This window comes from Pseudophryne corroboree, chromosome 1, assembly GCF_028390025.1.
Source record: "Pseudophryne corroboree isolate aPseCor3 chromosome 1, aPseCor3.hap2, whole genome shotgun sequence".
Lineage (NCBI taxonomy): Eukaryota > Metazoa > Chordata > Amphibia > Anura > Myobatrachidae > Pseudophryne > Pseudophryne corroboree.
The window spans coordinates 969,063,398-969,086,773 of record NC_086444.1 but is presented as its reverse complement, the minus strand read 5'-3'; the positions used below and the strand labels follow the sequence as shown (position 1 = coordinate 969,086,773).

The 23,376-nt window shown below is 45.3% G+C and overlaps 1 protein-coding gene across 1 annotated transcript in view; it reads left to right on the top strand.

Annotated features, from left to right (window-relative positions):
• Positions 1–23,376, top strand: part of GUCY1B1 (guanylate cyclase 1 soluble subunit beta 1) — a 148,968-nt gene that overhangs the window by 105,924 nt on the left and 19,668 nt on the right. The gene's annotated exons all lie outside the window — the stretch shown is intronic.

The window sequence follows — 23,376 nt, the reverse complement described above, 5'->3', positions numbered from 1 at the left end:
AGATTTAGGATGCGGCAGTCCAGCCGCAGAATGTGCAAGTTGAATCGTGCTACAGATCCAGCGAGCAATAGTCTGCTTTGAAGCAGGCGCACCCAACTTGTTGGGTGTATGCAGGATAAATAGCGAGTCAGTCTTTCTGACTCCAGCTGTCTTGGAAACATAGATTTTTAGGGCCCGGACTACGTCCAGCAACTTGGAATCCTCCAAGTCACGAGTAGCCGCAGGCACCACAATAGGCTGGTTCAAATGAAAAGCTGAAACCACCTTTGGGAGAAATTGGGGACGAGTCCTCAATTCCGCCCTATCCATATGGAAAATCAGATAAGGGCTTTTACATGATAAAGCCGCCAATTCTGACACACGCCTGGCCGAAGCCAAGGCCAACAGCATTACCACTTTCCACGTGAGATATTTTAAATCCATGGTTTTAAGTGGTTCAAACCAATGTGACTTTAGGAAATTCAACACCACGTTGAGATCCCAAGGTGCCACTGGGGGCACAAAAGGGGGCTGAATATGCAGCACTCCCTTAACAAATGTCTGAACTTCAGGTAGTGAAGCCAGTTCTTTCTGGAAGAAAATCGATAGAGCCGAAATCTGGACCTTAATGGAACCCAATTTTAGGCCCATAGTCACCCCTGACTGTAGGAAGTGCAGAAAACGGCCCAGCTGAAATTCCTCCGTTGGGGCCTTCCTGGCCTCACACCACGCAACATATTTTCGCCATATGCGGTGATAATGGTTTGCAGTCACTTCTTTCCTAGCTTTAATCAGCGTAGGGATGACTTCCTCCGGAATGCCCTTTTCTCTGACGTCCTAAGTGGATGCTGGGACTCCGTAAGGACCATGGGGAATAGCGGCTCCGCAGGAGACTGGGCAGAACTAAAGAAAGCTTTAGGACTACCTGGTGTGCACTGGCTCCTCCCTTTATGACCCTCCTCCAGACCTCAGTTAGGATACTGTGCCCGGAAGAGCTGACGCAATAAGGAAGGATTTTGAATCCCGGGTAAGACTCATACCAGCCACACCAATCACACTGTATAACTCGTGATACTATACCCAGTTAACAGTATGAACAATAACTGAGCCTCTCAACAGATGGCTCAACAATAACCCTTTAGTTAAACAATAACTATATACAAGTATTGCAGACAATCCGCACTTGGGATGGGCGCCCAGCATCCACTACGGACTACGAGAAATAGATTTACCGGTGAGTAAAATCTTATTTTCTCTGACGTCCTAAGTGGATGCTGGGACTCCGTAAGGACCATGGGGATTATACCAAAGCTCCCAAACGGGCGGGAGAGCGCGGATGACTCTGCAGCACTGAATGGGCAAACTCTAGGTCCTCCTCAGCCAGGGTGTCAAACTTGTAGAATTTAGCAAATGTGTTTGACCCCGACCAAGTAGCTGCTCGGCAAAGTTGTAGAGCCTAGACCCCTCGGGCAGCCGCCCAAGAAGAGCCCACCTTCCTCGTGGAATGGGCTTTCACTGATTTAGGATGCGGCAGTCCAGCCGCAGAATGTGCAAGCTGAATCGTACTACAGATCCAGCGAGCAATAGTCTGCTTTGAAGCAGGAGCACCCAGCTTGTTGGGTGCATACAGGATAAACAACGAGTCAGTTTTCCTGACACTAGCTGTCCTGGAAACATAAATTTTCAGGGCCCTGACTACGTCCAACAACTTGGAAGCCTCCAAGTCTTTAGTAGCCGCAGGCACCACGATAGGTTGGTTCAAATGAAAGGCTGATACTACCTTAGGGAGAAACTGGGGACGAGTCCTCAATTCTGCCCTATCCATATGGAAAATCAGATAAGGGCTTTTACATGACAAAGCCGCCAATTCTGACACACGCCTGGCCGAAGCCAAGGCCAACAGCATGACCACTTTCCACGTGAGATATTTTAATTCCACGGTTTTAAGTGGCTCAAACCAATGTGACTTTAGGAAATCCAACACCACGTTGAGATCCCAAGGTGCCACTGGAGGCACAAAAGGGGGCTGAATATGCAGCACTCCCTTTACAAAAGTCTGAACTTCAGGTAGTGAAGCCAGTTCTCTCTGGAAGAAAATCGATAGAGCCGAAATCTGGACCTTAATGGAACCCAATTTTAGGCCCATAGTCACCCCTGACTGTAGGAAGTGCAGAAAACGGCCCAGCTGAAATTCCTCCGTTGGGGCCTTCCTGGCCTCACACCATGCAACATATTTTCGCCAAATGCGGTGATAATGGTTTGCGGTCACTTCTTTCCTAGCTTTAATCAGCGTAGGAATGACTTCCTCCGGAATGCCCTTTTCCTTCAGGATCCGGTGTTCAACCGCCATGCCGTCAAACGCAGCCGCGGTAAGTCTTGGAACAGACAGGGCCCCTGCTGCAGCAGGTCCTGTCTGAGCGGCAGAGGCCATGGGTCCTCTGAGATCATTTCTTGAAGTTCCGGGTACCAAGCTCTTCTTGGCCAATACGGAACAATGAGTATAGTTCTTACTCCTCTTCTCCTTATTATCCTCAGTACCTTGGGTATGAGAGGAAGAGGAGGGAACACATAAACCAACCGGTACACCCACGGTGTCACTAGAGCGTCCACAGCTATCGCCTGAGGGTCTCTTCACCTGGCGCAATATCTTTCTAGCTTTTTGTTTAGGCGGGATGCCATCATGTCCACCTGTGGCCTTTCCCAACGGTTTACAATCAGTTGGAAGACTTCTGGATGAAGTCCCCACTCTCCCGGGTGGAGGTCGTGCCTGCTGAGGAAGTCTGCTTCCCAGTTGTCCACTCCCGGAATGAACACTGCTGACAGTGCTAACACGTGATTTTCCGCCCATCGGAGAATCCTTGTGGCTTCTGCCATCGCCGTCCTGCTTCTTGTGCCGCCCTGTCGGTTTACATGGGCGACTGCCGTGATGTTGTCTGACTGGATCAGTACTGGCTGGTTTTGAAGCAGGGGTTTTGCCTGACTTAGGGCATTGTAAATGGCCCTCAGTTCCAGAATATTTATGTGTAGGGAAGTCTCCTGACTTGACCATAGTCCTTGGAAGTTTCTTCCCTGTGTGACTGCCCCCCAGCCTCGAAGGCTGGCATCCGTGGTCACCAGGACCCAGTCCTGTATGCCGAATCTGCGGCCCTCTTGAAGATGAGCACTTTGCAGCCACCACAGCAGAGACACCCTGGTCCTTGGAGACAGGGTTATCAGCCGATGCATCTGAAGATGGGATCCGGACCACTTGTCCAACAGGTCCCACTGAAAAGTCCTTGCATGGAACCTGCCGAATGGAATTGCTTCGTAGGAAGCTACCATTTTTCCCAGGACTCGCGTGCAGTGATGCACTGAGACATGTTTTGGTTTCAGGAGATCTCTGACTAGAGACGACAACTCCTTGGCTTTCTCCTCCGGGAGAAACACCCTTTTCTGGTCTGTGTCCAGAACCATCCCCAGAAACAGTAGACGTGTCGTAGGAACCAGCTGTGACTTTGGAATATTCAGAATCCAACCGTGCTGTTTTAGCACCTCCCGAGATAGTGCTACCCCGACCAACAACTGCTCCCTGGACCTCGCCTTTATAAGGAGATCGTCCAAGTATGGGATAATTAAAACTCCCTTTTTTCGAAGGAGTATCATCATTTTGGCCATTACCTTGGTAAATACCCTCGGTGCCGTCGACAGACCAAACGGCAACGTCTGGAATTGGTAATGACAGTCCTGTACCACAAATCTGAGGTACTCCTGGTGAGGAAGGTAAATGGGGACATGTAGGTAAGCATCCTTGATGTCCAGTGATACCATGTAATCCCCTTCCTCCAGGCTTGAAATAACCGCCCTGAGCGATTCCATCTTGAACTTGAACCTTTTTATATAGGTGTTCAAGGATTTCAAATTTAAAATGGGTCTCACCGAACCGTCCGGTTTCGGTACCACAAACATTGTGGAATAGTAACCCCTTCCTTGTTGAAGGAGGGGTACCTTGACTATCACCTGCTGCGAATACAGCTTGTGAATTGCCTCCAGCACTGCCTCCCTGTCCAGGGGAGCTGTTGGCAAGGCAGATTTGAGGAAATGGCGAGGGGGAGACGTCTCGAATTCCAGCTTGTACCCCTGAGATACTACTTGTAGAATCCAGGGATCCACCCGTGAGCGAGCCCACTGGTCGCTGAAGTTCTTGAGACGGGCCCCCACCATACCTGGCTCCGCCTGTGGAGCCCCAGCGTCATGCGGTGGACTTAGAGGAAGCGGGGGAGGGCTTTTGTTCCTGGGAACTGGCCGTATGCTGCAGCTTTTTTCCTCTACCTCTGCCTCTGGGCAGAAAGGACGCGCCTTTAACCCGCTTGCCTTTCTGGGGCCGAAAGGACTGTACCTGATAATACGGTGCTTTCTTTGGCTGTGAGGGAGCATGGGGTAAAAATGCTGACTTCCCAGCTGTCGCTGTGGAAACGAGGTCCGAGAGACCATCCCCAAACAACTCCTCACCCTTGTAAGGCAAAACTTCCATGTGCCTTTTAGAATCTGCATCCCCTGTCCACTGCCGAGTCCATAAACCCCTCCTGGCAGAAATGGACATTGCACTTATTTTAGATGCCAGCCGGCATCCCTCATGTATAAGACTGCGTCTTTAATATGCTCTATGGTTAGCAATATAGTGTCCCTGTCTAAGGTATCAATATTTTCTGACAGGGAATCTGACCACGCAGCTGCAGCACTGCACATCCATGCTGAAGCAATAGCTGGTCTCAGTATAATACCTGAGTGTGTATAAACAGACTTCAGGATAGCCTCCTGCTTCCTATCAGCAGGCTCCTTTAGGGCGGCCGTGTCCGGAGACGGTAGTGCCACCTTCTTTGACAGGCGTGTGAGCGCTTTATCTACCCTAGGGGATGTCTCCCAACGTGACCTATCCTCTGGCGGGAAAGGGTACGCCATTAGTAACTTTTTAGAAATTACTAGTTTCTTATCGGGGGAAGCCCACGCCTCTTCACACACTTCATTTAATTCATCAGAAGGGGGAAAAACCACTGGTAGTTTTTTCTCCCCAAACATAATACCCTTTTTTGTGGTACCTGGGGTAATATCAGAAATGTGCAACACATTTTTCATTGCCGTAATCATGTAACATGTGGCTCTATTGGAATGTATACTAGTCTCATCATCGTCGACACTGGAGTCAGTATCTGTGTCTGCCATCTGAGGTAGCGGGCGTTTTAGAGCCCCTGATGGCTTTTGAGACGTCTGGGCAGGCACGGGCTGAGAAGCCGGCTGTCCCACATCTGATATGTCGTCACACCTTTTATGTAAGGAGTTGACACTGACGCGTAATTCCTTCCACATATCCATCCACTCAGGTGTCGACCCCGCAGGGGGTGACATCACATTTATCGGCACCTGCTCCGCCTCCACATAAGCCTCCTCATCAAACATGTTGACTCAGCCGTACCGACACACCGCACACACACAGGGAATGCTCTGACTGAGGACAGGACCCCACAAAGCCCTTTGGGGAGACAGAGAGAGAGTATGCCAGCACACACCAGAGCGCTATATAAAACAGGGATTTTACCCCTTATAGCTGCTTATATATCACAGATTGCGCCTAAATTTAGTGCCCCCCCTCTCTTTTTTACCCTATGTAGTCTGGAACTGCAGGGGAGAGCCTGGGGAGCGATCCTTCCAGCGGAGCTGTGAGGGAAAATGGCGCCAGTGTGCTGAGGGAGATAGCCCCGCCCCTTTTCCGGCGGGCTTCTCCCGCTTTTTTTATACTGTTATGGCAGGGGATTTTACACATATATAGTCTTAAAGGCTATATTATGTGTTAATTTGCCAAGTAAGGTACTTATATTGCAGCCCAGGGCGCCTCCCCCCCCAGCGCCCTGCACCCATCAGTGACCGGAGTATGTGGTGTGCCTGGGGAGCAATGGCGCACAGCTGCAGTGCTGTGCGCTACCTTAATGAAGACCGAAGTCTTCTGCCGCCGATTTCCAGGAACGTCTTCTTGCTTCTGGCTCTGCTAGGGGGACGGCGGCGCGGCTGCGGGATCGGACGACCGAGGCTGGGCCTGTGTTCGATCCCTCTGGAGCTAATGGTGTCCAGTAGCCTAGAAGCCCAAGCTAGCTGCAAGCAGGTAGGTTCGCTTCTCTCCCCTAGGTCCCTCGTAGCAGTGAGTCTGTTGCCAGCAGATCTCACTGAAAATAAAAAACCTAAATATTACTTTCTTTCTAAGAGCTCAGGAGAGCCCCTAGTGTGCATCCAGCTCGGCCGGGCACAAAATTCTAACTGAGGTCTTGAGGAGGGTCATAGAGGGAGGAGCCAATGCACACCAGGTAGTCCTAAAACTTTCTTTAGTCTCCTGCGGAGCCGCTATTCCCCATGGTCCTTACGGAGTTCCCAGCATCCACTTAGGACGTTAGAGAAATGTAGCCCTTTTTAAATAACAGCCTCATAGCCAATTGGTGCAATCATCCACCTAGATATAAAACACCTGTCTTAGATCCACCTCCTAATCCACCTCTTTGCTCACCTTTTTCTTAATTAAACCTTCATCATTAAATCATCATATGCCCGCCTGTCTACAGGTACACACACATTTATAGATGTTAAAAGTATATATTCACACACACATAAATAAATCTACTCCTATATACAAGAGAACTAATCCTTGTAACCAATGATTAATCCACAATCATAATTGACAAGAGCAATACAGAAATTTCCATGTGTGTATACAAATGCAATCAAATCAAAACAAAAATAAAAATAAGAATAAAGAAAATTATAAAATAATAATCTTCTCATATCACATTAGGGGATATATACCATCCAGGAATCGAACTCATAGCCTACGCCAGGGCCGTAACTACGTGTGTGCCAAGGGGGCTTGGCACACAGCGCAGTTGCCCTGAGGGCGCAACGGCCAGCGGCATGTAATGAGTCAAATTGACTCATTACATGCCGCCTCTGCTGTGTGCGCCGCCGCCGCGCTGTGGAGGGGAAGACAGAAGCGCCGAGCAGCGGAGAGAAGGAGGAGGAGGGAGGGGGAGCAGGGAGCCGCAGCAGCGCTATTTGATTGGTAGTAAGCGCCGCTGCAGCATCCCCCTCTCCTTCTGTATTGGCTGCCCGGCGCTGCTATGGATGCTGGGATGCGGTTCCTTCATCCCAGCATCCACAGCAGCGCCAGGCAGCCAGTACAGAAGAAGAGGGGGATGCTGCAGCGGCGCTTACTACCAATCAAATAGCGCTGCTGCGGCTCCCTGTTCCCCCTCCCTCCTCATCTCACTGCCTGCACCGAGGGAGCTGCCAGCACGAGGAGCCTGTCAGGTAAGTATCTCTCTCTCTCTCTCTTTCTCTCTCTTTTAGGGGGACACCGTCTGCCATAATGTGTAAAAAGGGGTCCTGGCTGCCGCATTGTGTAAAAAGGGGTCCTGGCTGCCGCATTGTGTAAAAAGGGGGACTGTCTGCCGCAATGTGTAAAAAGGGGGACTGGCTGCTGCAATGTGTAAAAAGGGGGACTGGCTGCCGCAATGTGTAAAAAGGGGGACTGTCTGCCGTAATGTGTAAAAAGGGGGCCTGGCTGCCGCAATGTGTAAAAAGGGGGACTGGCTCCCGTAATGTGTAAAAAGGGGACCTGGCTGCCGCAATGTGTATAAAGGGGGACACCGTCTGCCGTAATGTGTATAAACGGGGACGCTGTCTGCTGTAATGTGTAAAAAGGGGGACTGTCTGCTGTAATGTGTCAAAAGGGGGACGCTGTCTGCTGTAATGTATAAAAGGGGCTCTACCTGGTGTAGTGGCGCTACTGTGCAGCGTAATTTGAATAATGTAGACTACTGTGCACCGTAGTATGAATTGCTATTATTTGGTGGCCACGCCCCTTCCCCATGAAGCCACGCCCCTCTAAATTTTGCACGCGCCTGAGGCGCGCACTGCCCCTGTCTTACATGGGGGGGGGGGGCGCCACTGTCGTTTCTTGCACACAGCGCTAAAATGCCTAGTTACGGCACTGGCCTACGCTATGGTAAACCAAAGCACTACCTCAAAGCTATCCTCAATCTTAGTCTAATACTACACTTTCAATGGAAAAGTATTCATCTTATATAATTATTTTATTTTATTCAAAACCTAATATAAAAGTCACCATCATATTAATAACATATATATTTTTATAATTATAAATGATCTATGTTGGTTATCATATTTATGGATACAGAGAATATATATATAAAAAATGAATAAATAAATAATGTATATATAACCTTTTTATTTATTTTATTATTATTCTTACTGATTTATCACAACGGGATCTGATCCCATGACTTCAAATCTTGAAAGCCAACGTTCTACCTTTACTCTATCTAACCATGACTCAAATCTTTGTGTTCTACACTACTAAAGGACCATCATCCCGTATATCTAATAGTATAACCATATCAACTCCCCCTCAATACCCCCAAAAAGTGTTAGTGAAACTACATCCCCATTTCTACAAATACATTTATTTATTGAAATCCCCAATAGGCGTGAGACCTGGGAATGGCCGGTGACTGCTGGACCATCTATAAAATATTATTTGGTGAACGATTCAAAATCTATACAATCGTTCAACCCTAAAGGGTATAACGTTCTCAATTGAAAGATCCACAATGCTTCTTTCTCGCACAGATTGCGATATCTGTCTCCCCCCACGACTGGTGGTTTTAATGTGATGAACCCCTATCACTCGTAATTCATCAGTCTTACCTTGATGGACGATGGAAAAATGGTGGGACACACTATGATGAGGAAACTGTTTGAGAATATTTAATCTATGCTCCCTAAATCTGGTCTTAAGTGAGCGAGTAGTTCGACCCACGTACTGCAGGCCACACGGGCACTGCAGCACGTAGACACAGTGGGTGATATCACAATTAATAAATTCACGAATCTCAAATTTCTCTTTTGTAGTGTGAGATTCAATTTTCAAAGCCCTGTTAACTAAGAACCCACATGTAATGCAACGATTTTTACCACATTTATAACATCCTAGTGTGGGAGCTACCAACCATGAGTTACAAATGGGGGCTATTGAATTAATTACTTTCTCTTTCTTCAAAATACTTGGTGCTAATATATTTTTCACATTTTTATTTTTCTTAAAAATAATTCTGGGGGTCAATGTAATCGCTGATTGTAATATAGCATCCTTTTGTAAAATTTTAAAATTATTTTTTATAACTTTCTTAATTTCATGTGATTGACTATTGTACTTGGATATATAGCACATTTTAGTCAAATCCTCATTTTTATCAATGTTAAACGTCTGTGGTTTCTTTTTTATTTTCATTAATTGTTTCCTATCTATAGTTTCTACCTTTTTATGAGCTATCTTCACTAAAGCTTTGGGATATCCTCTATCAATAAAATCTTTGGCCATAATATCTGCTTGGTTTCTATAATCCCTTAAAGTAGAACAATTCCTACGTAGTCTACTAAATTGGCTAAACGCCACATTTCGTAACCAAGGTTTGTAATGGTTGCTAGAATAGTGTAAAAAATTATTTGTATCAACAGTTTTTTTGTAATTTTTAGTGGTAATCTGTCCACCTTCAGAGGAAATAGTAAGATCCAAATAATCAACTGTATCTCTACTATATAAATGTGTGAATTTCAAATTATAATCATTATTATTAAGGTAAGTGACAAAATTAAGTGCAGAATTCCCATCCCAAACAAAAAATAAATCGTCAATGTAACGGCCACAGAATTCTAGGTTCGCGCCATATGGGTCACCCCAAATGTACTGATCTTCAAACATGCCCATATATATGTTGGCAAAACTCGGCGCGAACCTAGTACCCATGGCCGTCTTGAGGAATGGTCAATAGCGTGGCAATTACAGTTTAATGCTAATAAATGCAAGTCATGCACTTGGGTCCCAAAAATCCACAAGCTAAATATAGTATTAAGGACACTATACTGGGAACTACTGAGGAGGAAAGGGATCTAGGAGTCACTATTTCAGGTGACTTAAAGACAGGTAAGCAATGTAACAGAGCAATGAGGAAGGCAAGTCAGATACTTGGTTGCATAGTGCGAGAAATCAGTAGCAGAAAGATAGAAATGATAATGCCACTGTATAGTTCTTCAGTACAACATCATCTAGAATACTGTGTCCAGTTCTGGAGGCCATATCTCCAGAAGTATGTAAATAAATAAAAGAGCGTACAAAGAAAGGCAACTGATAAAGCTAAATATTTATCTTATATAAAACCCTTTATGAGGTCTAAGAACACTGTACGCTATTTACGTATGGAGTACCGTAAGGGTACGCTCGTTGCGTAACGATCGCTTAGCCGTGGTCGAGACGCTCAAGCGTCACGTTCGCTCACGGCCGAGAGATCACAGGCAGGCACGCTATTGGCTGCCGACTAACGTAATGATTCGCTATAGCGTAGCGGACGCTCGGGACCACGAGGAGATCACCAGCGGCGCTGACGCTCACAATGTTAAACCTTTATATCTAAACCATAAACAATGTAATATGCTGTAAAACCTTAGTGTAGAGATAGGGTGTAGATGCAACGCAGTGTAACCTTATTAACTTAAAAGCTGTTTGAGCGTCACCGACGCTCTGTGAATACTTAACACTATAAGAAATACACAGATACCGTGCTTAGGGTCCAACGCCTAATATATATATTATGAATGTTATACTTGCAAAAGAATTAATACAATACAAGTCATACACTACAATATAACATAGACTACCTAACCAGATAACTACACAGGAAATACAATACAATACTATTATGTTTAAGAGAGTACGAGAGAGAGAAAGAAGAGAAGAGAGAGAGAGAGAGATATGGCCCATAACAACAAGAAAGACAATATGATTGCGGAGAAAACTTACGCACAAAGGAAACGATCGCATGCGCCTCTGGACATCCAGCTCCCGATTTTCAGCAATGATAACCGTTGAAGAGTGAGCTGGATGTGATCGGCGTGTCTATTTATGCCCCACACACAATGCAATTCAATGGTCCCTACAATCTCATTGTTCATTGGACACAGGAATTCCTCCTCGCATTATAACAAAAGGTCATAGGTTGATTCATACAGGTGGGCTGTGACGATTTCCAACTGCTCAGGTGGGTGGGCAACTAGGTTTCCCGCCGCATGGATAAGTAAGTGCAAATAATAGTAAATGGACATAAACTTCTTATGTCCATAACTATTCGCACGAGCGATTAATCCGCTTCAAACCAACACCGGAATATTGCTAATTAAATACTCTTCCGATGGATACTAAACACCACAGTATTACTCCTGTCTGACCCTTCGTATCAAACAAAGAGGGATTTCTCTGTCCATGAACATGCTACATTAACCAAACTTTCAGATTCTATCAAAGGGACCATGATCTACAAAATACATTATATAGTGGAAATATGTAACGATTGAGTCGCACGCTACGAACACATGAACTCTACCGTAAATGCACATACCGCGCACCCGCGGATGCCCGCAACAGCGAGTATGCGCACGCACGGGAGAGCGCACGCATGCGCAGCGCAGACCTGTATGAGGTGCAAATATGGCAGTGTGCATCGTGGTATTTTTCTGACTTTGACAGTCCACCCTTTGGCAGTCAACAATAACTGCCACTTCCTAAAACATTTCAAAAAGAGAAAAATATATGTCAGGGGTTAATACATTTACATGGTTGGGTAGGGGAGGAGAGGAGAAGGTAGGAAAAGGGTATGACCTAGTGAGATAGCAGAAGCATGTGTGTATGAATCCGTGTTTGGGGGTCATGTATCATCGTGCCGTACGTGTTTTAAATCAAGCTTCGAGGCATTGCGAAGTATACATTTGAATTCCTTCTTATCCCGTGGTACGGGTCTGTGGATGGGCTGTCAAACTTTACCGAGCTCTTTTCGGATTTTGAACAAAATGGGGAGCACATTTTAGTTGATGATACATGAATGGGGGAATATGTGATTGCTGATATCTGTGCCTGTATTCCCTATCGACTATGTGTGTAATTACCTGAAGGTTGTAGAGATGAAGAAAAGACATAATTACGGTAAATGCAGTGGTATTCTATGTCAGGTAAATGAACATTTGTCGGTTGAAGTCTTGTTCGGTGTCTGTTGAATGCAGTCTTCTTTGTGCTTTTGCCCATAAGGTGCGAGCAAAAGCTTTGTCAATGTCCATAGATTTACAAAAGTGTTGGGCTAGCGTAATTTTAAAATTTCTAGGGAAACTGGGGATCTATGGCAAAGTTCATCAAAAATCTGCGTATCAGGTTGTCAAAACTTCTTCTTTAATCCATCTGTTGTCTGTATATCGGCTCATCAAATTCCTCGTCCAAGTGGGTCTTTTTACCTTGGAGGAAAACGGAAAAACAGGTGAAAGAAACGGACCGTAGAAATCGCATTTTCATCACATCATTGTTTCTACATTTGGGTCATAAATCAAATCCATTGGAATTACAATTTCCTCACTCCTTAAACTCATCACCCTGGTACTTCGTTTGCACTTCGTTAAAGCCTGACCGCATCTAAATATCAAGCCAATCGTTATGATAACACCTAAGATACATAGGAGAAACTTCCCTACATCCATTATGACTCCTTGAGCCCATTCTCCTAAACCGGAGAACCAATTTCGCGGGTTCAACCATGACACCCAACCAGTCAGCTCATTACTCACAGCAGCAAGGGTGAGATTGTGTCTCCTGCAAAATGCCCACTTCAATTGGAGAATGTCGTCCATCTTTTGGTCTATGACCTCGACGGGGTCCTCGGTACTATTTGTAATATATGTGCAACATTTCACGCCGTACTGCGTTGCCAGTGTGACACAATATCCGCCTGTTACTGCCGTGAGATAATTGAGAATCATTCTATGCTGAACTAGTTCTGTTTTATAAGCTTGAAGTTCTCTTCCAGTATACCTAAACGTGTCATCATACATTTCTGTGATATTGTCTAACAAATTTGCGAGCGCAGATATGTATTTATAATTCAACACTCCTCTGGCGGTGCGAGTGATGTCTAACGCGATTAGAAACTGAATCCCGGTGGATTCATGGATCATGTCAGAGGCCGGATGCTCTGTTCTTTCTATCAGGTGCCGTTTAACTACGTGCTCGTAATGGGTGTGAGTATAAGGAGCTTGGGCAACACGGTGTATATCCTTCATTTTGGCATGTGATACAGTCATTACTTCAGGCAGTACTTTTCCAATATAACACAATCCTTCAGAGTTTGGGGCAAGCCACTTATACGCCTTCCTCCCGCATATGAAATATGCATCATCGGGGAGAACATATGGGACGGAGTAGGACATAACCATATTACACATCTTCCATGTGAAATCTCCTAACCCTAATTCTCCCATCTGTCTAGTACACGTATCAGCTTGTACGATATGTGCACAGTATCCTGGTGATACCTCTCCAACTCTCGTAATCCTATTTCCTAGGGTATACCTATATCGGAAAGATTTTCCTCTACTGGCTATGTGGCGTACAAGCTCTGTATCTGTCGGCATTCTATCTGCTCTATATGAAAAGGTCATGGTTTGGTTACTCCATGACACTTCCCAATTTCCCGGCTTTCGGGGATTGGAAATGTTAAAACATATGAGGGATCTATCCACATGATATTGGTGGAGCTTCAAACTAGGAGGACTGGAGATATTAAACCTCCTGTCCACCGGCCTCCCACCACTTAGCTCAAGTACCTCCCCTATCGTTAAAGGAAATGGTACTAGTCCTGATTTGCTATGACCTTGAGGTACTTGAGAGCATACCCAACAATCTGTTTGATTTAGCACACTACCCACTAAGGAGTGATAGTCACTCAAGGGATGCCGGTCCATGTGGATATTAAAACTGGATTGGCATTTCTTGATGCACCCATCCTCAACTACATTGTCACAGAGCCTACAGATACAGTTTTCTTCAGCTAACAATCCTTCACAATTCCTTCTATGGTCAATGCTATCGGATCGTTTTCTGATACTCGCCTTTGCTTGTTGATTATGTTGTTCTTGGGAAACTACGCCTCCATCTCTGTCATCAGAACCCATTCCAGAACCTCTCTCGACCTCCATGGTGCTCTCGCCGGAACAGACTGCTCTGGTCAACATCATGGTCAACAGGAAAATCCGGATCACAGTCTCTTGAGGCAAGTCCATCTTAGGAGGAAACGAAGAAGAATGAGAAGGGGGAAAAATAATTTGAGGGAGAGGGGATGGGAAGTGGAGAAAAACAATAAATGGGAACAGGGAATCGACAACTGCTTTTGATCTTGTGATTCTCGATGCTCAGGTGCCGCCTCAGTCCTCCTGGAACAGACACTCCAGTGATACAACTTCCTCTACCGTCTGTTCCTTATCACGGGACCTCTCTGGATCAGCAACCTTCTTACAATGGGACGAATGAACCCAAGTCTCTCTCTCGGCAACTTTCAATGCTGTAGTGCTAGTCAATAAGACTTGGTATGGTCCTTCCCATCTGTCAATAAGGCAACCTGAGCGTAGAAAATTCCGTATCATTACATAATCCCCAGGTTCAATGTCATGACAATTACTATCTGGTAAATCAGGAATCACTAACTTCAAATTATCATTTTGATTCCTTAGCTGTTTACTCATATTAACCAGGTACTTTACAGTCACTTCATTGTTACACTTCAAATCATCCTGAGGGTTAATCATAACATGCGGTTGTCGACCAAACAAGATTTCAAAGGGAGACAGATTAAGAGGGGACCTGGGTGTGGTTCTGATGCTGTATAGTACAATGGGTAGAGCTTCTGGCCATGTCAATCCTGTCTCTGCCATAACTTTGCTCAGTTTATTTTTAATAGTGCTGTTCACTCTTTCTACCTTCGCACTCGCCTGTGGACGGTATGGAGTGTGCAGCTTGCTATCAATTCCCATCAACTTACACATTCCTTGAAAGACATCACCTGTAAAATGGGTACCCCTATCACTTTCAATTATTCTAGGGATACCATATCTACATACAAATTCCTGCACAATTTTCTTAGCAGTAAACATAGCGGTATTTGTGGCCGCAGGAAATGCTTCGACCCAATTTGAGAAAACATCTATACAAACAAGTACATATTTCAAATTTCGACAAGGGGGTAATTGAATGAAGTCAATCTGTATTACCTGGAAAGGGCCGCCTGCAGGTGGGATATGAGATGGTTCTGTTGGTATTGCCTTTCCGATGTTCTTTCTCAAACAGGTAAGGCATGACATTGCTCTCTTACCTGCATGAGATGAAAATCCTGGGGCACACCAATATGCTCTTACCAACTTGCACATTCCCTCCTTGCCCAGATGAGTCAGCCCGTGTGCTGCCTCAGCTAAACATGGAAGATATGCTCTGGGGGCCACCGGTTTACCTTGTCCATCCGTCCAGAGTCCTGAGGACTCCTGGCCATATCCCTTTGCCTTCCAGACTGCCTTTTCCTGTGTGGAACACAAATTTTGCATCTCACACAACTTCTGTGTGTTGATGGTATTAAATACCATCAGTTGTGTGGTGTCTGTCTGTCTGGGGGTCCCAGCTGCTAACTTAGCTGCTTCGTCTGCTCGGCTGTTACCAAGTGATACTGGGTCTTGGCTATATGTGTGTGCTTTACACTTGATAATAGCCACTCTGTCGGGTTCCTGTATCGCTGTTAGAAGCCTTTTGATGTGAGCTGCATGCGCTACCGGTGTACCAGATGCCGTCATGAAATTTCTGAGGCGCCATAGGGCTCCGAAATCATGGACTACCCCGAATACGTATCTAGAGTCGGTGTAGATATTGGCTGATTTGCCCTTAGCCAATTCACATGCTCTGGTTAGGGCGACCAGTTCAGCAACCTGGGCTGAGTGAGGTGGGCCTAGTGGTTCCGCTTCTATGGTGCCTTGGTCATCTACGACTGCGTATCCAGTACACAAGTCTCCCGAGTCTGACTGTCTGTGACAACTACCATCCGTGTAGAAAGTTAGATCTACATCTTCCAGTGGATTGTCACTGATGTCAGGCCTTGCGGTAAAATTTTGGGTCAAATATTCCATACAATCATGTGTGTCTTCCTTTGTGTTAAATTCTCCTTCCCCACCACTCTCATCCTCCACCCTTTGTGCCTGTCCAGGCACACCTGGGAGATATGTTGCAGGGTTTAATGCACTGCATCTCCTTATGGTGATGTTTACGGGGGCCATTAGTGCCAATTCCCATCTTGTAAACCGCGCTGATGAGACGTGCCTGGTTTGGGCAGAATTTAGCAAGGCAGACACTGCATGTGGTGTATGAATTGTGAGGTTGTGACCTAGCACTACATCTTCGCTTTTCGTTACTAGCAATGCTATCGTAGCAACGCTTCGCAAGCATGTGGGGAGGGATCGCGCTACCGTGTCTAGCTGAGCGCTGTAGTATGCTACCGGCCTGCTGGCATCACCGTGCTTTTGGGTTAAGACGCCTGCCGCGCAACCAGCACTTTCTGTTCCGTACAGCTCAAAGGGTTTCCCATAGTCTGGCATACCTAATGCTGGTGCCTGCGTTAGGCACTGTTTAAGTCTCTCAAATGCCATCTCGGACTCGTCTGTATGCGAAATCCGCTCAGGTTTGTTTGAGGAGACCATCTCCTGCAAAGGTAACGCTAGAATGGAAAACCCTGGGATCCAGTTACGGCAATACCCACACATTCCTAAAAATGTTCTGATCTGTTGCTGGGTTTGTGGCAGAGTCATGTCTCTAATTGCTTGAATTCTATCAGCGGTCAGGTGTCTCAGTCCTTGTGTTAGACAGTGTCCCAAATATTTTACCTTAGTTTGGCACAATTGCAACTTGTCTTTGGAAACCTTGTGTCCTGTGTCTGAAAGATGAAACAGGAGCTGTTTCGTATCCTTCAGGGATGCTTCCAATGAATCAGAACACAGTAGTAGATCGTCCACGTACTGTATTAATACTGATCCACTCTCTGGTTGGAAAGACTGTAAACAATCATGCAAAGCCTGGGAAAAGATACTTGGACTGTCTATGAAACCTTGTGGTAATCGAGTCCATGTGTATTGGACTCCTCTGTATGTGAATGCAAACAAATATTGGCTGTCAGGGTGCAGAGGTACCGAAAAGAAAGCGGAGCAGAGGTCAATAACAGTGAAAAATTTCGCAGTGGGAGGGATTTGCATAAGGATGACAGCTGGATTTGGCACTACGGGGAACTGACTCTCAACTATTTTGTTAATCCCCCTTAGATCCTGCACTAGCCGGTAACCCCTCCCCCCACTCTTTTTAACAGGGAAGATGGGACTATTGGCAGTGCTGGACGTTCTTACCAGAATGCCCTGTTGTAGCAAGCGCTCTATTACGGGATACACTCCTAACTCCACCTCTGGCTTCAGAGGGTACTGTGGGATTTTTGGAGCTATCCTACCATCTTTTACTTGTACAACTACCGGAGCTACGTTTGCCATTAATCCAGTGTCCTGTCCATCTTTAGTCCAAAGTGACTCTGGTATCTGGGATGTCATTTCCTCTACTTGGGATGGAGTCCTATTTGTCATAATGGTATGTGACATTAATTTTGACGGGGAGTCTAACATGTCTCGCACTTCCTGAGCGTGATTCTCAGGTATGTCCTAGAATACACCTTCAGGAGTACAATAAATGACGCACCCCATTTTGCACAATAAGTCTCTTCCCAGGAGATTAGTCGGTGCCGATGCAGCCAGCAAAAAGGAATGCTTGGTATGTAACGGCCCTACTGTAATCTCGGCTGGTTTGCTAACAGGGTAGTGCTGGACTACTCCTGTTACTCCTATGGCTGGAATTGTCTTACCAGTGGTTCTCATGCCCACTGTCGAATTTATCACTGATTTGGCCGCCCCTGTGTCTACAAGAAAGTTTAATGATCTACCAGCTACATTGATTGCAATTTCAGGTTCACTCCCAAGACTTGCAATCAATTTTACTGGCTGCAGATTACAGGTATGGCCACACCCCTATTGGGTATGGTGACCTCCCTGAATCCCGCTGGCAGCAACTACTTGTGAAGGGGTGAAATGGGAACTACCAGTGGCTTGCCAGTCTCTGTTCGGGGGGTATCTTTTTGTTTCCCCTGTATGTGGCTCATAACTCCGTCTCTGCGGACCTTGCTCCCAATGTCGTGTGTCGTGTCGTTGTCTAGGGGGTTGATATGAGTTTTGTGAATTTTTCACTCTACAGTCTCGTGCCATGTGTCCCTGTCTATGACAAGAAAAACAAGTTACCACATTTGACTTACCCACAGGGTTTGGTGATTTATACAAAGGCTGCCTTGTGGTCAGGGCCTGTATACTTACGGCCATTAACTTATCACCTTGGAACTCCCTGTGTCGGGTGATATTCCGGTCGTGATCAATAGCAGCCTCTCTCAAAGTAGCCACCGACAGACCTCGCCAACATGGTTGCGTGGTCTGTACTCTTGTCTTTAATGTCTCTTTTAACCCATCCATTAGTACAGATACTGCTACTTCTCGATGGTTTATGTTTGTTTTGATGTCCTCTATACCTGTGTACTTTGCCATTTCTAGTAATGCCCTGTGAAAATATTCTGCAGCAGTTTCTGACTCTTTCTGTCTAATGGAGAAAATCTTGTTCCACTTAACTACTGCTGGGAAATACTCCTTTAACTGTAAACTTATTCTTTTTACGTTATCTTTGTTGTACACATCTGTAAGAGGTACATCCTGATCTAATCCACAGTCAGCCAAAAATTGAGTTGCGTCGACATTTGAGGGTAAACATGCCCTCAGCAATACCTGCCAGTCTTTGTTATTGGGCTCTAAAGTGTTCCCTAGGTCTCTGATGTATTTCTGGCTGGCAACTAAGTCTTTCCTAGGGTCAGGGAACTCAGACACTATGGTTCTTAATTCCATTCGGGAAAATGGGCTGTACATGGCAATGTTCCTAACAGGAGTGATTCCTGTTGTGTCAGTTTTCCCATTTGGCACTGCTATTACCCTAACAGGATTAAGTTTACTAACATCACTCTGTGTAGGTTCTACAGCCTGTGGTGAAATGGTTTCAGCGTAGTGTATGGTGCCGTACTTACCTGTAGATACGACCTCACCTATCCCTCCGCTAGGGGCTTTTGTTACTAATCTCGTGGGTGGAGCCGTGCCTACTGTTGTCTCTGCTATGGTGGCTGCTAGAGAGAGCGCCGATATTGTTGCCGATTCGTCCTCTTGATCACACTCCTGGGGAAAGTTCAAAACAGGGTACAACTTGCACGGGTTAATACTTGCATTAGTTAACTTATTAACATTTACACAGTTGCTAAGTGTTTGTTTGTTACACCCTAATGCGTCATTCTCCGCAACCAATTTCTCTCCTGATATGTATGGTGGCGGCGGGGCTGTCGCTATCAATTTCTTGATAGGATTAGATCCCGCCGCCAGAGCCAATCCTCTCTGTATTTCACCCTCCTGTTGCCATAACTGCAAATAATCATAATGTTGGATTCGTCTCTTTGTTGATTTAATGAGACATATCCTCCTCCTTAAATTTTGCAACACTTCTGGGCTAAAGCTACCTACTCTTGGGATTTTCTCCCCGTCATGCACTGTCATTCTCTCCCATTCATCACATAAAACCTCTGTATGTGAACCATATTTTTCACACATTACGTACCTTGCCGACCCGACTGGTCGGTTTACTGAATCAACCCGAACCGAGGTTGATCGCCCCCTTCCTGAACAATTGGCCCCCATAACTTGCAGGCGTTGCTTTCACCACCTCTGACCTTATTTCAGGGTCTTCAGCGAACCCTTACAAAAACCAAAATGTTCACGATAGGCTGACGGTGGCGGTTTACCGAGTACCCCACTCACTCGCCCACGCCGACCAATACGACCCACACACTGCCTTAGTGCTGGCGTACTCGACCCAGGGCCCCTATGAACCTCTATTTACTGGAACATGCGAGGGATATCCGCAGAACACTTACTCTTTCCAGTAACTATTGGTTGTTGGACAATTCCTGAGTGACCAGCGAACTTCCCTTCAGAAAATAAAAAATTACACAAATCACATCAGAGTGTACAAATAGTTTTATGACCGGGATCGTACACAAATGGTACTGGTCAGATTAACTAATGTACACAATTACGTGCGGTACAATCGTTCAGCACATAAGCAACTAATCTTATGTGCTGAGCGACCAGTGGAATCGAAAATTTCGGCTGCGAATTCCTTCAGCCAGAGCTTTATTGGCCTATATGGGTTTTGCACCAACCCCCTGGGTTGTGCCCTTTTCTCTTTTATGGCAGACTTCTTAGTCTGCTGTACCTGGACCTCCCGGTCTGTAGTATGACCTCCTGGTCTACTATTCTCTACTGCTCAAATTTTATGTTTAACCAGAGATGCCTCCCTAGCCACCATGCACGTCACTTACATGTATGTACCTCTGCGAGAACTCGACTTCTTGTGGTTCAACCTGTAAAATTGTATAAACTTATATATACAAAACACTCACTCACCACACGTACACTTTTGCTTCGATTTCTATTTCTGCGCAGAAATTTTCTTTAGACCAGATGTGTTGTGAATTTGGAGAAGGATCTGTTAATCTAAATTTCGGACACTAAAAATAGATTTTGCGCTACTTATCGCCTGTTGCGCTACTTATCGCCTGTTGTGCTACTTATCGTCTGTTGCGCTACTTAAAAATCAACTGTCGTGTGACTTGAGTTACGTGGGCGTACCCAGACGCTCCGTTGCGTAATTTACGCTGCGTGCGTCGGCCTTGGCGTACGCGAGTCTCAGCCCTTTGTTAGAGACACGTGTACACAAAACCAATGTCCACCGCAACACAACTAACACTTTTATCAATGTAGATGATCCTCGATCGTCTACCGCGCAACACACCAATCTCTCCTTTTACCTTAGGTAGAGTTGCATGTGGGTTTTACACTTTAACTATGAAATAGAGACAAATCTCTCTTAGCACGTTTTATCAATTATAAAATGGCAAACAGGAGAGTGATATATGAAAATACACGAATGAAAAAGAAATGCAGATATGTGCGTGTGTACGCAAGACAGAAATAAACAGTTTTAAAAGACACTAGCGTGTTGTTCTTACCTCCGGTTCCGGATTCCTTCAGCACCCTTTACTAAGCGAAGCAGACGCTTATCCAAACAGCACTACGAGGAATATGACCTCCCGCCCTTTGCTGCTGGATAATGTCTGCTGAAATTACCTAGCAGAGATATGTGAAGGACAGGACGAGCCGCCAATTGATAAAGCTAAATATTTATCTTATATAAAACCCTTTATGAGGTCTAAGAACACTGTACGCTATTTACGTATGGAGTACCGTAAGGGTACGCTCGTTGCGTAACGATCGCTTAGCCGTGGTCGAGACGCTCAAGCGTCACGTTCGCTCACGGCCGAGAGATCACAGGCAGGCACGCTATTGGCTGCCGACTAACGTAATGATTCGCTATAGCGTAGCGGACGCTCGGGACCACGAGGAGATCACCAGCGGCGCTGACGCTCACAATGTTAAACCTTTATATCTAAACCATAAACAATGTAATATGCTGTAAAACCTTAGTGTAGAGATAGGGTGTAGATGCAACGCAGTGTAACCTTATTAACTTAAAAGCTGTTTGAGCGTCACCGACGCTCTGTGAATACTTAACACTATAATAAATACACAGATACCGTGCTTAGGGTCCAACGCCTAATATATATATTATGAATGTTATACTTGCAAAAGAATTAATACAATACAAGTCATACACTACAATATAACATAGACTACCTAACCAGATAACTACACAGGAAATACAATACAATACTATTATGTTTAAGAGAGTACGAGAGAAAGAAGAGAAGAGAGAGAGATATGGCCCATAACAACAAGAAAGACAATATGATTGCGGAGAAAACTTACGCACAAAGGAAACGATCGCATGCGCCTCTGGACATCCAGCTCCCGATTTTCAGCAATGATAACCGTTGAAGAGTGAGCTGGATGTGATCGGCGTGTCTATTTATGCCCCACACACAATGCAATTCAATGGTCCCTACAATCTCATTGTTCATTGGACACAGGAATTCCTCCTCGCATTATAACAAAAGGTCATAGGTTGATTCATACAGGTGGGCTGTGACGATTTCCAACTGCTCAGGTGGGTGGGCAACTAGGTTTCCCGCCGCATGGATAAGTAAGTGCAAATAATAGTAAATGGACATAAACTTCTTATGTCCATAACTATTCGCACGAGCGATTAATCCGCTTCAAACCAACACCGGAATATTGCTAATTAAATACTCTTCCGATGGATACTAAACACCACAGTATTACTCCTGTCTGACCCTTCGTATCAAACAAAGAGGGATTTCTCTGTCCATGAACATGCTACATTAACCAAACTTTCAGATTCTATCAAAGGGACCATGATCTACAAAATACATTATATAGTGGAAATATGTAACGATTGAGTCGCACGCTACGAACACATGAACTCTACCGTAAATGCACATACCGCGCGCCCGCGGGTGCCCGCAACAGCGAGTATGCGCACGCACGGGAGAGCGCACGCATGCGCAGCGCAGACCTGTATGAGGTGCAAATATGGCAGTGTGCATCGTGGTATTTTTCTGACTTTGACACAACTAAAATGGTGCATGGCCTACATCACAAAACTCACCCAGAAACATGTATAGTTTGGATCAGAGAAGAGAAAGGGGGGGAATGATAGAAACTTTCAAATATACCAAGGGTTTTAACAATGTACAGGAAGGAAACATTCTTCAATGGAAGAACAGTATTAGAACTCAAGGACATAACACTGAAACTGGAAGGAGGTAGGTTCAGGGGAAATTTGAGTAAACATTACTTCACATAAAGGGTAGTGGATAAGTGGAATACCTCCCATCAGAGGTAGTAAAGGCTAATACAGTAGAGCAATTTAAACATGCTTGGGATAGGCATATGAACATCCTTTCAAAGAACTAAGGATCAAAAATGGTTGAGATTGCCTAAGGATAAAAAAGGGGCAGACTACACGGTCCAAGTGGTTCTTATCTGCCATCAAATCCTTTCTGACACTGTCCCTGGTCCCTATGCTTAGGGTAATAAAAAAACCTAGAATAAGAGTTGTATCTTGCGTGAAGAAATCTCCACTATGGCTGCAAAATATACTGTAAATAAATATCAGGCCTATCCAGTTTGATTTACGGACACTTATAACATGGATGCAACCTGGGGGAGTGCAACATTCTTTATCCAAATAAGTATTTGTGTGGTAAGTGGACCTGTGAGCAGCCTAATTGTCCGGTCACAGAGAGGTAAAGGGCTGAGGGTTTCTATTTTCAGATATGTAATGGCATGTACAATGTAAGG